The sequence below is a fragment of the Chiloscyllium plagiosum genome, chromosome 33, assembly GCF_004010195.1.
Source record: "Chiloscyllium plagiosum isolate BGI_BamShark_2017 chromosome 33, ASM401019v2, whole genome shotgun sequence".
NCBI classification, from domain to species: Eukaryota; Metazoa; Chordata; class Chondrichthyes; order Orectolobiformes; family Hemiscylliidae; genus Chiloscyllium; species Chiloscyllium plagiosum.
This window is the reverse complement of record NC_057742.1, coordinates 19,277,055-19,291,939: the sequence shown is the minus strand read 5'-3', so window position 1 is coordinate 19,291,939 and position 14,885 is coordinate 19,277,055. Positions and strand designations below refer to the sequence as shown.

At 40.4% G+C, this 14,885-nt stretch overlaps 1 long non-coding RNA gene across 1 annotated transcript in view; it reads left to right on the top strand.

Annotated features, from left to right (window-relative positions):
* Positions 1–7,724: 7,724 nt before the first annotated feature.
* The window catches only part of LOC122539912, a 34,958-nt gene continuing 27,797 nt past the window's right edge, over positions 7,725–14,885 (top strand). The window contains exon 1 of the long non-coding RNA XR_006309207.1: positions 7,725–8,120. This is a non-coding gene — a long non-coding RNA (uncharacterized LOC122539912). The remainder of the gene's footprint in view (positions 8,121–14,885) is intronic.

Sequence of the window (14,885 nt, the reverse complement as noted above, 5' to 3'; positions counted from 1 at the left end):
AACAAGGCCACACCTCCCCCTCTTTTACCACCTTGCCTGTTCTGAATGAAAGATGTAAACCCCAGAACCTGCAACATCAATTCCTCACCCTGCTCTATCCATGTCTCCGAAATGGCCACAATATCGAAGTCCCAGGAATCTATCAAGCTCACCTACCTTATTTCGGATACTTCTGGCGTTGAAATAGACACACTTCAAACCAATTTGCTGTCTGCCAGCGCATTCCTGTGACCCTGAAATCCTGTCCCTGTCCTTCCTACTCTCATCCTCCTGTGCAGTGCAGCTACACCTCCGGTTCCCATTCCCCTGCTGAGCTAGTTTAAACCCACACAAATAGCACTAGCAAATTTCCCACCCAGGATATTAGTACCCCTCTGGTTCAAGTGAAGACAGTCCTGTTTGAACAAGTCCCACCTTCCCCAGAGTGAGCCCCAATTATCCAAAAACCTGAAACCCTCTGTCCTGCACCATCCTTGCAGCCACGTTTTCAGTTGATATCTCTCCCTATTCCTTGCCTCACTATCACGTGGCATGGGTAACAAACCAGAGATAACAACACTGTTTGTTCTAGCTCTCAGCTTCCACCCTAGCTCCCTGAAATCCTGTCTTACATCCCTATCCCTCCTTCTACCTATGTCATTGGTACTATAGGGAGGATATTTCTGGGAATACATCCAGGCAAGTTATTTGGGTGGGATTGAGAAATAAGAAAGTGAGGATCACCTTATTGGGATTGTATTATAGACCTCCCTAATAACCAGCGGGACGTTGAGAATCAAATTTGTAAGGAGATTTCAGTTATCTGCAAGAATAACAGGGTGGTTGTGGTAAGGGATTTTAACTTTCCAAACAGAGACTGGGATTGCCATAGTGTTAAGAGTTTAGATGGAGAGGAATTTGTTAAGTGTATACAGAGGAACCTTGATCATCCGGCATTCGATTATCCGAATAACGGATTAACCAGCAAAATCGCAAGGTTCTGATGCTTGGCTAAACAATGTTATCCAGCATTCGATTATCCGGAATTTGATTGACTGAACACAATACTCCCTACCCATGTCCTTTGGATAATTGAGGCTCCTCTGTACTAGAAAATTTTCTGATTCAGTATGTGGACATACCTACTAAAGAAGGTGCAAAGCATGACCAACTCTTGGGAAATAAGGCAGGTCAGGTGACTGAGGTGTCAGTCGGGGAGCACTTTGGGGCCAGCAACCATAATTCTATTAGTTTTAATATAGTGATGGAAAAGGAAAGACCAGATTTAAAAGTTGAAGTTCTAAATTGGAGGAAAGCTAATTTTGAAGGTATTAGCCAAGAACTTTCAAAACCTGATTGGGCGCAGCTGTTCGCAGGTAATGGGAGGGCGGGAAAATGGGAAGCCTTCAGAAATGAGATAACGAGAGCCCAGAGATAGTATATTGCTGTTAGGATTAAAGGAAAGGCTGGTAGGTGTAGGGAATGCTGGGTGATGAGAGAAATTGAGGGTTTCGTTACGAAATAAAAGGAAGCATATATCAGTTATAATCAGGAGGGATCGAGTGAATCCCTAGAAGGGTATAAAGGCAGTAGGAGTATACTTAAGAGGGAAATCAGGAGGGCATAAAGGGGACATGAGACAGCTTTGGCAAATATGGTTAAAAGGCGAATCTAAAGGGATTTTATAAATACATTCGGACAAAAGGGTAACCAGGAAGAGAAAGATCTGTAAGGCAGCCTATGTGTAGAGCCGCAGGAGATGGGGGAGAAACTAAATGAGTATTTTGCATTAGTGTTTACTGTGGAGAAGGACATGGGAGATATAGAATTTGGGGACATAGATGGTGACATCTTGAAGAACGTTCATGTTACAGAGAAGGAAGTGCTGGATATTTTGAAATACATTAAATTGTATAAATCCCCAGGACTTGATGAGGTGTACCTTGATGTGGGAAGCTAGAGAAGTGTTGCTGGGCCTCTTGCTGAGATATTTGTATCATCGATAGTCACAGGTGAGGTGCCGGAAGACTGGAGGTTGGTTGATGTAGTGCCACTATTTAAGAAAGGTGGTAAGGACAGGCCAGGGAACTATACACTGGTGAGCCTGATGTCAGTGGTGGGCAAGTTGTTGGAAGGAATCCTGAAGGTCAGGATTTACAAGTATTTGGAAAGGCAAGGACTGATTCAGAATAGTCAGCATGGCTTTGTACGTGGGAAATCATGTCTCACAAACTTGATTGAATTTTTTGAAGAAGTAACAAAGAGGATTGATAAGGACACAGCAGTAGTCATGATCTATATGGACTTCAGTAAGGCATTTGACAAGGTTCCACATGGGAGAGGGGTTAGCAAGGTTAGATCTCATGGAATACAAGGAAAACTAGCCATTTGGATATAGAACTGGCTTGAAGTCAGAAGACAGAGGGTGGTGGTGGAGGTTGCTTATCAGACTGGAGGCCTGTGATTAGTGGTGTGCCACAAGGATTGGTGCTGGATCTACTGCTTTTTGTCATTTATACAAAATATTTGGATGTGAACATAGGAGGTATAGTTAGTAAGTTTACAGATGACACCAAAATTGGAGGTGGAGTGGACAGTGAAGAAGGTTACTTCAGATTAAAATGGGATCTTGATCAGATGGACCGATGGGCTGAGGAATGGCAGGTGGATTTTAATTTAGATGAATGTGAGGTGCTGCATTTTGGAAAAGCAAATCTTAGCTGGACTTATACACTTAATGGTGAGGTCCTGGTGAGTCTTGCTGAACAAAGAGACCTTGGAGAGCAGGTAGGATAGTGAAGAAGGCATTTGGTATGCTTTCCTTTATTGGTCAGGGCATTGAGTATCGGAGTTGGGAGGTCATGATGCAGCTGTACAGGACATTGGTTAGGCCACTGTTGGAATATTGCTTGCAATTCTGGTCTCCTTCCCATTGGAAGGATGTCGTGAAACTTGAAAGGGTTCAGAAAAGATTAACATAGATGTAGCCAGGGTTGGAGGATTTGAACTACAAGGTGAGGCTGCATAGGGTGGGGCTGTTTTCCCTGGAGCATTGATGGCTGAGGGGTGACCTTATAGATGTTTATAAAATCATGAGGGACATGGATAGGATAAATAGACAATGTCTTTTCCCTGGTGTGGGGGAGTCCAGAACTGGAGGGCATAGGTTTAGGGTGAGAGGGGAAAGATATAAAAGCGACCTAAGGGGCAACTTTTTCGCACAGAGGGTGGTACGTGTATGGAATTAGCTGCCAGAGGATGTGGTGGAGGCTGGTACAATTGCAACATTTAAGAGGCATCTGGATGGGTATATGAATAGGAAGGATTTGGAGGGATATGGGCCAGGTGCTGGCAATTGGGACTAGATTAGGTTTGGATATCTGGTTGGCATGGACAAGTTGGATTGAAGAGTCACTTTCTGTGCCGTACATCTCTATGACTCTATAAGTGTTACACCTAGAATTTATTCTCTTCTTTGTCGTTTTATTGATTTATTTTATTCTTTTCTGCAGGTGTTACAGCATTTGTTGCCCATTGCTTCTTACCCCTGAACTAAGTGGCTTCCTCAGATATTATTCAAGGCAGCTAAGAGTTAGGCACATTTTTGTGGCTCTGGAGTCACATTCAGGGCAGGTTTCCTTCTTTGCAAAGGATTAGCAAACCAATTGGGTTTTTTACAACAACCAATGTTACAGGATGCTGGGTTTGAACCCATGTCTCTACAGCATTCGCCTGGGCCCTTGGATTGCAAGACCCATATTGCCATTATGATTATGCTACCATTTCGCCCTCTGTCCTGTCTAATGTTTTTTCTGCCTTGATTGGAGAAGTTCAAAATAGAATTCATTGCCTTTGAATAATAGATTAGAAGCAAAAAACTGCAGATACTTGAATCCAAAGACAGGCAGGAGGCTGGGAGAACACAGCAAGCCAGGCAGCATTAGGAGGTGGAGACGTTGACATTTCAGGTGTAACCCTTCTTGAGTCTTAACCCTTCTACCTGTCCTCAACCTATCCCCACTTCACCACCCTGCTCCCGCCACCCTCTTTATCTGTATCTCCCTCTGCACCCAACCCCAGTCCTGAAGAAGCATTTCACCCGAAACGTCGACCTCTCCACCTCCTGATGCTGCCTGACTTGCTGTGTTCTTCCAGCCTCCTGCCTGTCTACTTTGAATAATGGATGACTGGCAAAGACTGAGATTATGAGAAATTTCTTCATTCAGAGGTTCATTAATTCTCTACCCCAGAGGGCTGTGAGCAGTGCGTTGCTGAGTATAGTTAAGGCAGAGGATAGGGCAGGAAATATTGTTGAGGTAGAAGACCTACAGGGAATTTGCAGGAGGAAGGGTTTCAGATACTTGGATAATTGGGGCTCATTCTGGGGTAGGTAGGACCTCTAAAAACAGGATGGTCTACCCCTGAACCAGAGGGGTACCGATATCTGGGGTGGAAATTTGCTAATGCTCTTTGGGAGTGTTTAAACTAATTCAGCAGGGGGGTGGGAACCTAAATTGTAGTTCCAGTGTCCAGGAGGTTGAGAGTAGTAAGGTCAGAAATATGGTTTCAAGATCATAAGAGTTCCCTGGCTAGCAGGAAGGCGGTTTGAAATGTGTCTACTTCAATGCCAGGAGCATCTGGAATAAGATGGGTGAACTTGCAGCATGGGTTTGTACCTGGGACTTCGATGTTGTGGCTATTTTGGAGACCTGGATACAGCAGGGACACAAATGGTTGTTGCAGGTTCTGGGATTTACATGTTTCATTAAGAACAGAGAAGATGGTGAAAGAGGGGGTGGTGTCACATTGTTAGTCAAGGACAGTATTATGGTAGCAGAAAGGACATTTGAGGACTCGTCTACTGAGGTAGTATGGGCTGACGTTAGAAACAGGAAAGGAGAGGGCACCCCATTGGGGATTTTCTATTGGCCTCTGAATAGTTCCAGAGATGTAGAGGAAAGGATAGCAAAGATAATTCTGGGTAGGAGCGAGAGTAACAGGGTAGTTGTTATGAGGTACTTTAACTTTCCAAATATTGACTGGAACTACTATAGTTCGAGTACTTTAGATGGGTTAGTTTTTGTCCAATGTGTGCAGGAGGGTTTCCTGACACAGTGTGTAGACAAGTCAACAAGGGGTGAGGCCACACTGGATTTGGTACTGGGTAATGATCCCGGCCAGGATTGAAGTTCACAAGGAGGAGGTGTTATCAATTCTGGAAAGTGTGAAAATAGATAAGACCCTTGGGCTGGATAGGATTTATCCTAGGATTCTCTGGGAAGCCAGGAAGGAGATTGCAGAACCCTTAGCTTTGATCTTTATGTTGTCATTGTCTACATGAATAGTACCAGAAGACTGGAGAATAGCAAATGTTGTCCTCTTGTCCAAGAAGGGGAGAAGAGATAACTCTGGTAATTATAGACCAATGAGCCTTCCTTCGGTTGTGGGTAAAGTGTTAGAAAAGCTTATAAGAGATAGGAATTATAATCATCTGGAGAGGAATAGATTGATTGGGGATGGTTTTGTGAAGGGTAGGTCATACTTCACAAACCTTATTGAGCTTTTTCAGTTGGTGACCAAACAGGTGAATGAGGGTAAAGTGGTTGATGTGGTGTATATGGATTTCAATAAGGCATTTGATAAGTTTCCCCACAGTAGGCTATTGCACAAAACATGGAGGCATGGGATTGAGGGTGATTTAGCGGTTTAGATCAGAAGTTGGCTAGCTGAAAGAAGATAGCTAGTGGTGGCTGATGGGAAATGTTCATCCTGGAGTTCAGTTACTAGTGGTGTACAGCAAGGATCTGTTTTGGGGCCAGTGCTTTTATAAATGACCTGGATGATGCTGTAGAAGAATGGGATAGTAAATTTGCTAATGACACTAGGGTTGGTGGAGTTGTGGATAGTGCAGAATGGTATTGCAGGTTACAGAGGGACAAAGATAAGCTGCAGAGCTGTGCTGAGAGGTGGCAAATGGAGATTAATGCAGAAATGTGTGAGGCGATTCACTTTGGAAGGAGCAACAATAAAGAGTACTGGGACTAATGGTAAAATTCTTGGTAGCAAAGATGAGCAGAGAGATCTCAGTGTCCATGTACATAGATCCCAGAAAGTTGCCACCCAGATTGACGGGGTTGTTAAGAAGGCATACGGTATGTTAGCTTTTAGTGGTAGAGGGATTGAGTTTTGGAGCCACGAGGTCATGCTGCAGCTGTACAAAACTCTGGTCCAGCCACACTTGGGAGTATTGTGTACAGTTCTGGTCACTGTATTCTAGGAAGGATGTGGAAGCTTTGGAGAGGGTTCAGAGGAGATTTACTAGGATGTTGGCTGGTCTGGAGCGGAAGTCTTATGAGGAAAGGCTGAGGGACTTGAAGCTGTTTTCATTAGAAGAAGGTTGAGAGGTGACTTAATTGCGACATACAAGATAATCAGAGTTAAAAATCACACAACACCAGGTTATAGTCCAACAGGTTTAATTGGAAGCACACTAGCTTTCGGAGCGAGACTCCTTCATCAGGTGATTGTGGAGGGCTCGATCGTAACACAGAATTTATAGCAAAAATTTGCAGTGTGATGTAACTGAAATTATACATTGAAGAATTGATTATCTGTTAAGCCTTTCATCTGTTAGAGTACAGTGATAGTTTCACTTCTTTCATGTGTAAATCACAAAACCCTTTTTTTTTAAAGTTGCATTCTCAGGTTAGCTGTTGGACTATAACTTGGTGTTGTGTGATTTTTAACTTTGTACACCCCAGTCCAACACCGGCATCTCCGAAAGATAATCAGAGGGTTAGATAGGGTGGACAATGAGAGCCTTTTTCCTTGGATGGTGTTGGCTAGCATGAGAGGACATAGCTTTAAATTGAGGGGTGATAGATATAGGAGCAATGTCAGAAGTAGTTTATTTTCTCAGAGAGTAGTAGGGGCGTGGAATACACTGCCTGCAACAATAGTAGGTTCGCCAACCTTAAGGTCATTTACATGGTCATTGTATAGACATATGGATGAAAATGGAATAGTGTAGGATAAATAGGCTTCAGATTAGTTCGACTGGTTGGCGCAACATCGAGGGCCGAAGGGCCTGTACTGAACTGCAATATTCTATGTTCTATGTTCTAAAACCAACCAATATCTTCTGCTGTGGCAGGGTTGACTCAAGGGCATCATATCACCAAAGTCTGATCCAATTTCTTATCCACCAATAGTCTTGTTCCTTCAACTAGACTTCTCAGTTTAAAAATTCTGGAAAATGAGTTGTTTGTGTACCACCAAGTAACTATTTATAATATATTATGTACTACTTGATCTTCTTATTTTTAACTTTGATAAATGCTTTTAAAAAAACATTTAAATTAACTCATCTTTAATTCTAGTAAATATGTGTCAGGAGCCCAAGGGCTTAATATGCCTGAATTATGTTTTGATGCAATGATCTGCCTTAATCTTTTTTGTTCGATTCATGCATTAAATGCTGACAAACTAAATAAATAATGATGCTGGAGTAAAAGATATGAAGGCTGTCATTATATCTATCATTTAGATAAAGTGATAAACTTGACAATGTTTGTGAATAGAATTTTAGGTCTAAGGTCCCAAGAATTGTCCACTTTGCATATTTTAATGCTTTATGTGAGAAATAGAGAGGGCTAAATAAATATTTATTGTACATTATCATCCATTAGAAGCAGATACAGCTCAGTGGATAATTATTGGATGTATTTTACGATCCAAGACTTTGCTTTGGCTGTCTGATACACTTGTAATCCATTCAATGGATTTATGTACAGGCTTAATAAAGGAGAGTAATTCTCTACTGAAAAAAAATACAGGGAATTTCCCCTTAGAATATTTTGACAACCAGTCCAGAGCAAGTTATGACCCAGGTCACATGAAATGTTGCCTGATAATATACTTTTGGGTAACTGAGAAGAGAAGCCTTTATTAAACCTGTGTGGTGCTATCAAGTTGACTGTTCTTACAGGTTATCTACAATCTACTCTATCTTACCTTGCCTATTTTGTCTCAGCTAAGAAGATTCTGCAAGAGTACTTTCCAATGCCCAAAAATAATCAAGTGAAACCTCCAGAATATTTATCCATCCAATCTGCTCTGCTTCAGTAGCTGAATTAGAGGAGGTGAGCTAATATTCAAATAGATTTTAGAAATTGTGGTTTATTGTTTCATAATCAATGAACATAAAAAATATTGATTCTTTTCACTGTGAAAGCTGTGTACTTTTTATTGATGCATTTTATTGAAAAATAAACCAGTGGTTGGGCTGAATTTATGATTTGACTTGATGGCAAGTTTCACATTGTGCTTTCCTGTTGGGGAGGGCATTTTCAATGTATTCCAATAATTAGCATGTGGAGCAAAAGTTCTTTGCAGCAACCTCCATTATTTAATAAGATAATGAAATATTTAAGTATTAATTAAGATAATTTAATCAGTAAACAGTGCAGTTCGAATGGAAAAAGATGCAAGATTCATTTAAGAACTTTTAAAAATATTTTTTCAAGGGATGTGAGCATTGCTGGCATTACCAGCATTTGTTGACCATCCCTAACTGTCCTTGAACTGAGTGGTTTGTGAGGCTATTGTCGAGGGCTGTTAAGAGTCAACCACATTGCTGATTGGTTGCACATTTCCTTTACTAAAGGGCATCACTGGGATCCATTTTTTTTTCTGACAATCGATGTAGTTTCATGATCACTATTACTGAGGTTAGCCTGAATTTGAGTTCACTAGCTGCTATGATGGGATTTGAGTCAGAGTCCCAAAATGCAGATCAATAATTTGGGCTTCTGCATTATCACTATGCTACTGTCCCCCTATTGGTGACTAGGAGAATATTTAGAGTTAGTAACAATCCAAATTTTTAGCCAGCTTTGTAACATCCAAATCCATACAGAGATGTATATCTTTCCGGTTCTTTTAAGTAAAATAGATTTTTAAAAAAATTACTGATCTCGATTTTGATGAGTGAATTGTCACAATAGCCCTGCATTTTGGGACATGGTTATGATGGTTACTTGCAAGTCATGTCTAAAAAAACTCGCCACTAATTGGAGGATTGTGCACCATTGTGTTTGTAATGAACTAACAAAATTGTTTCTGTATAAACAGAAAACACTGGAAAATGTTCACGTCCATCAGAATTGGAAGATGTTAAAGAGCAGCATCATTTAAACAATTACAAAACAGGGAAATGGATTAGTAAACTAATGGAGTGAAACACAAGGAAAAAACAAATGGGAGATGGAGAGGAGGGCAAGACTGATTAAAAACAAAAGAAACAATGGTACAAGGCAAGAGTAGGTGGGGATGGAACAAATAATAAAAGGAGAGATGGATTTAGAAGTGTAAATGTTAACAAAAAGAAGTAGTGTGGGAGTATGCATGGAAGTACAAAACTGATGAAGGCTCCTGAGGTTCAATAAGGCAGTGGAGAGAGTCAGGAAAACCCCATAGACTATTCCACCTGCTGGGTATTAATGGGTTAAGCATCAATACTCACTGTAAGCACCTCTAGTAAAGTTATTCTCCAATATAATGACTTTCTGTTTAAGAAAATGATGTGTGTGGTTGCCTCAGTTATATGAATAGAACACACTCACCTAGTCCATGTTTGCAACAAACAGCATAAAATGTCCACTGCTAGCTGTGGTTCCTTAATTGGAAAGCACTTGCTGAACAGTCTTGAGTGTGCTAACACTTATATGAATAATTAATTCAAAATAATCTGTCAAACTTGTAGTGTGGGTCATTTATGCTTGCATTCCTATTGAGGGAACAGCATCCTGCAAACTAAAAGAATATAATCAAGGCTTGTCCTTTTTTTTAATTACGGAGGTGCCGAAGAAACTTGTGATTCCCCATTGCTTATGTCATGACAATACCTTGACCAATCAGAACCAATATTCAACCAATCACCTTCCTTTTCTCCTGCTACATGAATTGCTCTGGCCACTTGAAATTTGGCTTTTTTGTGATTGACATGATGAATGCAAGGCAAAAAGTTTCAGCAAATGTCTGTCATTTCAGTAACATTCATAGTAGACCCAAATGTGAACTGACAGCATCTCTCAATGAGACTACAAGTTTCACAAAGGTGAAATATTATAATAATACAATTGTCATTTGCATTTGTGGTTTAAATTAAACACCTGAGTGGACAGTGCGATTGGAAACTTTCTCCTGTACCAAATTTATGCTGTAACTGACCATAGAGGTGAAAAAAAGGAGAAACATGCTTAGTTTCTTCTATCACTCCAATATTCACATAATGAACCTTAATGAAAAGAGCAGGACTGAAGATTAGTGGGTCTGAAATTTGGCAGGTTGCAATTCTGGCACGTGTCACTTTGGGAACAAAACCGGTACCCACCTGTTCCATGTTGCTGATAAAAACAGCAACCTCTTTACAGATGTGTAGATACTTTAAATGGTGTTCTACAATATAAGTAGAAACTACAATTGAGCTATAGATTCATTTTTGAGCTCAAATAAGCCTCGATTGGATGTGACAATTTCTCCTCAATCTTTTTGCATTGGGATATGGATGCATCTTTGGCTGAATTTTTAAAGGAGAACTGGGCTTTCTTTTATGGACCATCTGTAGTCCTGTTTAAGAGATAGTAACACTTCCGTTTTTAGCTGAAACTGCGTCAAACCTGAACTTACAGAGTAGCTCAGTTAGAAAATCCATATTTGTAACAATAACAGCAGAACATGGTTGTTTTTGGTATTATTGGTGGAAAGATGTTGGAGTCCCTTGGTGATGTGTTTTACTTCTGTCGCTACCAAATTTATTTCATTTCCATGCACAGGGCTCATCAATCATAATCTCTTGAAATTAATCACCACCAACAATAAACAATTAAGTCACTTTACCAGAAATAGAATGCCATTACCACAATTAAATTAAAAAAACTATTACAAGTTATCTACCTTTGCTTGGATTAATCAAGATTAAATTGGATTTGCCTGTCAAAATTAATTACACTGAGCACAGGAATAGGTGTGGGTCTTTTTGACCCAACAAGCCTACTCCGTCATTCTGTTACCCATGACAGATCTTTATCTTTTAAAACTCAATTTCTTGCTTTTATCCCCCATGTTTAATACCATTATCATTCAAAGACTTTATCCCCCTTTTCAAAATCTTAACCACTGCACCTATCAATAGCTAAATTTGTGTTTGATTACTCAGTTGTCCAGAGAGCTAATCTATGCTTCAGAATAACACCAGCAGCATAGGCTCAATTTCTGTTCTGACTGAGGAAGCTGCTTTCTTGCCCTGAGAGTGGGAAGCAAACCATTACTGACAAAAGAATTGCCAAGAAAATAGCTCAGGCTCAGCAATCCGAAAAAAAGTGCTTCAGATAGAGTCCTACTTTACACTTTATGTGTTGTAACTGCTCTAGGGATCTAGATAATAATTCAGAAAATTAATTCAAACCCTGCCATAGCATTCAGAGAACTTGAATTAAATTTCAGGAAAATAACCTAAACATTACATCAATGATCACAGAGCTGTGAGATTGTTGGTAAAATTCAATTGGTTTGCAAGTTATTTTAGGGAAGAAAATCTGTGGCTATTGTCTATGTAACTCCACACCTACAGTAATGTGATTGAATCTTAGCTGCCCTCTGAAGTGGCCCATCAGCAAGTAATTTACCAAAAAATGATGGAACTGGGGATGTGCTGTAAAACCAGACTTATTAGCATATTCTGAGAATAAATTGTTAAAAAAATTATTCTGCATTTGTGTGTTGCAGTCCATATAATGTGAAAAAACATTTTTATCACAAAAGTAGTAGTATTGGCGAAGAGTAGAGCAAAACAGCACATAAATGTTAATAATTCTGAAAAAAGTTAACTGGGCAGGATTTTACAAGCTATAGTAGTGGGCATGGTTGGGGAGGTCATTGGTAGATTGGGGTGGATTGTTCATTGGTCCAGTTCCCTGACACATTCATGGGGAAGTACCCTGAGGCAAGTTGGGAGCTAAAGTAATAGCAGAGATAATGCCCTGGAATTTTTGATGGGCCAGCTAATTGTTTCTGAAGTGTAATGGGAGTTGCATGTGAAGCCCTAATGGAATCTCCAGTTTCCAAGAATTGAAGGTTCTGATAGGTGATCGGGCTACACCTCAACAGCATCCCCTCTATGCTTCCCACCAAACTCGCTATCTCCCATCCACCTTAACCTACCCTACATCACTTGTCTGTCACCCCCAACACTTGGTGCCCTAGCATTCTCTCTGCCTGACCTCCTACCCTCTGGCATGTTACTGTTTCATACCTGACACCTTACCCATGTGGCACCCAAATCCCTGTCACTTTTATCGACCTGGGTCATTACCCATTTATCCATCTCAACTGACATCGCCACCTCACATTCCTGATGAAGGGCTTTTGCCTGAAATGTCGATTCTCCTGCTCCTAGGATGCTGCCTGACCTACTGTGCTTTTCCAGCACCACACTTTTCGACCTATCTTACACTTACCCTACCTACGTGCACTTTCATCAAGTTTAATAGTGTACAATTATAATGCATAAATTCTCATTTGGACAAAAATTACAAATGATTATTTGTGACTCCTTGGTGTGGGACATTGGGGTGCAGGCATGAAAACTCTCCTACTATACCCAGTAACATCTTGAAACAAGCAACAAACATCACACTGCCCTGCACACCCGTGTCAAATTTACCCAGAGAAATAAGACTTCAGTGTAGAATTGTGTCTGCCTCAACAATGTTTTAGTCACTGCACCAACATAGACAGTCATATTTGTTTTTAAACAGAATGAGATATTGTGCTATAAAGCAGATAATTAGATTAGATTACTTACAGTGAGGAAACAGGTCCTTCGGCCCAACAAGTCCACACCGACCCGCTGAAGCGAAACCCACCCATATCCCTACATTTACCCCTTCACCTAACACTACGGGCAATTTAGCATGGCCAATTCACCTAACCTGCGCATCTTTGGACTGTGGGAGGAAACCCACGCAGACACAGGGAGAACGTGCAAACTCCACGCAGTCAGTCGCCTGAGGCGGGAATTGAACCCGGGTCACTGGAGTTGTGAGGCAGCAGTGCTAAATACTGTGCCACCGTGCAGGTTAAGATTATGATATTATTTTAACAAGTAGTATGTATTATGCATGGGTCTGAAACCATTAATACTGAGGAGTAGCATAAGCACTACCCACTGGGATTTGACATATGGACTTGTAGGCAACAGCACAGGATCTTGAAGGAGTGAGACCTAACATCCAGGTCCTCTTTCAAGTCTCTGTAACAATATGTATCATATAAATGTAACTTGTTCATTAGTTACTAACATGCAATGAACGATACAAAATAAAGCAAAGAACTGCGGATGCTGGAAATTTGAAACAAAAACAGTAATTGCTGGAAAATCTCAGCAGCTGGGCAGCATCTGTGGAGAGAGAAACAAAGCTGACATTTCAGATCCAGAGACCCTTCTTCAAAACTTCAGAACACCCAGCATGATGAGCTGCCATGCCAATATAATGATAATAAAGCGGTGCTTTGACATTTACCCATCAGCGCAAATATGCATGGACTGAACAGGTCTGATGTCTACCCTTAATGTAATTAGTTAGTGCAATTTGATTTTTAGGAGTATGTGAGATAGAAAACCTCACTGACGTTGATTTAAAGTTGAAGTAGCAATGACTCAGAAGTTTAACTTATCCCACTTTTGGTTCAAGTGAGGTCACTAACAAAGCTTCATCAGCTCAATTTAGATATCGCAAAGAGACAGTTTTACAAGAATGCCAAAGGCAGAGATTATGAATATTTTTACACTGAATCTCACACTCTGCACCGACAGTGAATCTGAACTGGTTTCTGAGTGAACTGACTTTCAAATGAGAAAGTCTTCGAACAACATGACGTGGCAGAGCTGCCAACATTAATGCATCACTTGTTGGCAAAGATTCCAAGTGGTTCATTCAGTATTTGAGAACACGAAGGATTATTTGTCAATATAAAAATAACATGAAGTAGATGGAATTAAGGAAGAAGGGGGACAAATTAGTGTGATCTGAAAAAAATAATTACTAAGTAGACAACCAAACTATACATTGGGTAAGCATTGTCCTGATTAAAATTTTCAAATATTAAACTGGTAATATAGATATAATTCTAATTCACCTGTTGCAAGAAATCAAGTTTGGTAGAAGTCTTATTTTGTGACATGCTGATTATCAGAGGTAAATTTTCACCAATGAACTCAAATAAATAAATTAAATTATGGCAGAAGTTTGCTTGAACTTTTTTGGTTCCTATTATATTCTGTTGAACTTTTATTTTGTATCCCATTTAGTTTCACTTTTCAAATCTACTTATAGAATGAAAATAAAATTTGCTGTACTGTCTCCTATGTACTTGAACCTGTTGGTGCATATACGAGCTTCTGTGCCTTCTGCCTGATGGAAGATTAATTGACTGATTGATTGATTTATTATCATGTGCATTGAAGTATAGTGAAAAGCTTTGTTTATGAGCAGGACAGAGAGATCATTGTAAGCAAGGATGTACAGAACCAACAGACTTAGACAGATGCATACAAGTTACATAGAGTCATAGAGATGTACAGCATGGAAACAGACCCTTCAGTTCAACTCGTCCATACCGACCAAATATCCCAACCCAATCTAGTCCCACCTGCCAGCACCTGGCCCATATCCCTCCAAATCCTTCCTATTCATAGACTCATCCAGATGCCTTTTAAATGTTACAATTGTACCAGCCTCCAACACTTCCTCTGGCAGCTCATTCCATACACACACCACCCTCTGCATGAAAATGTTGCCCCTTAGGTCTCTTTTATATCTTTCCCCTCTCACCCTAAACCTATG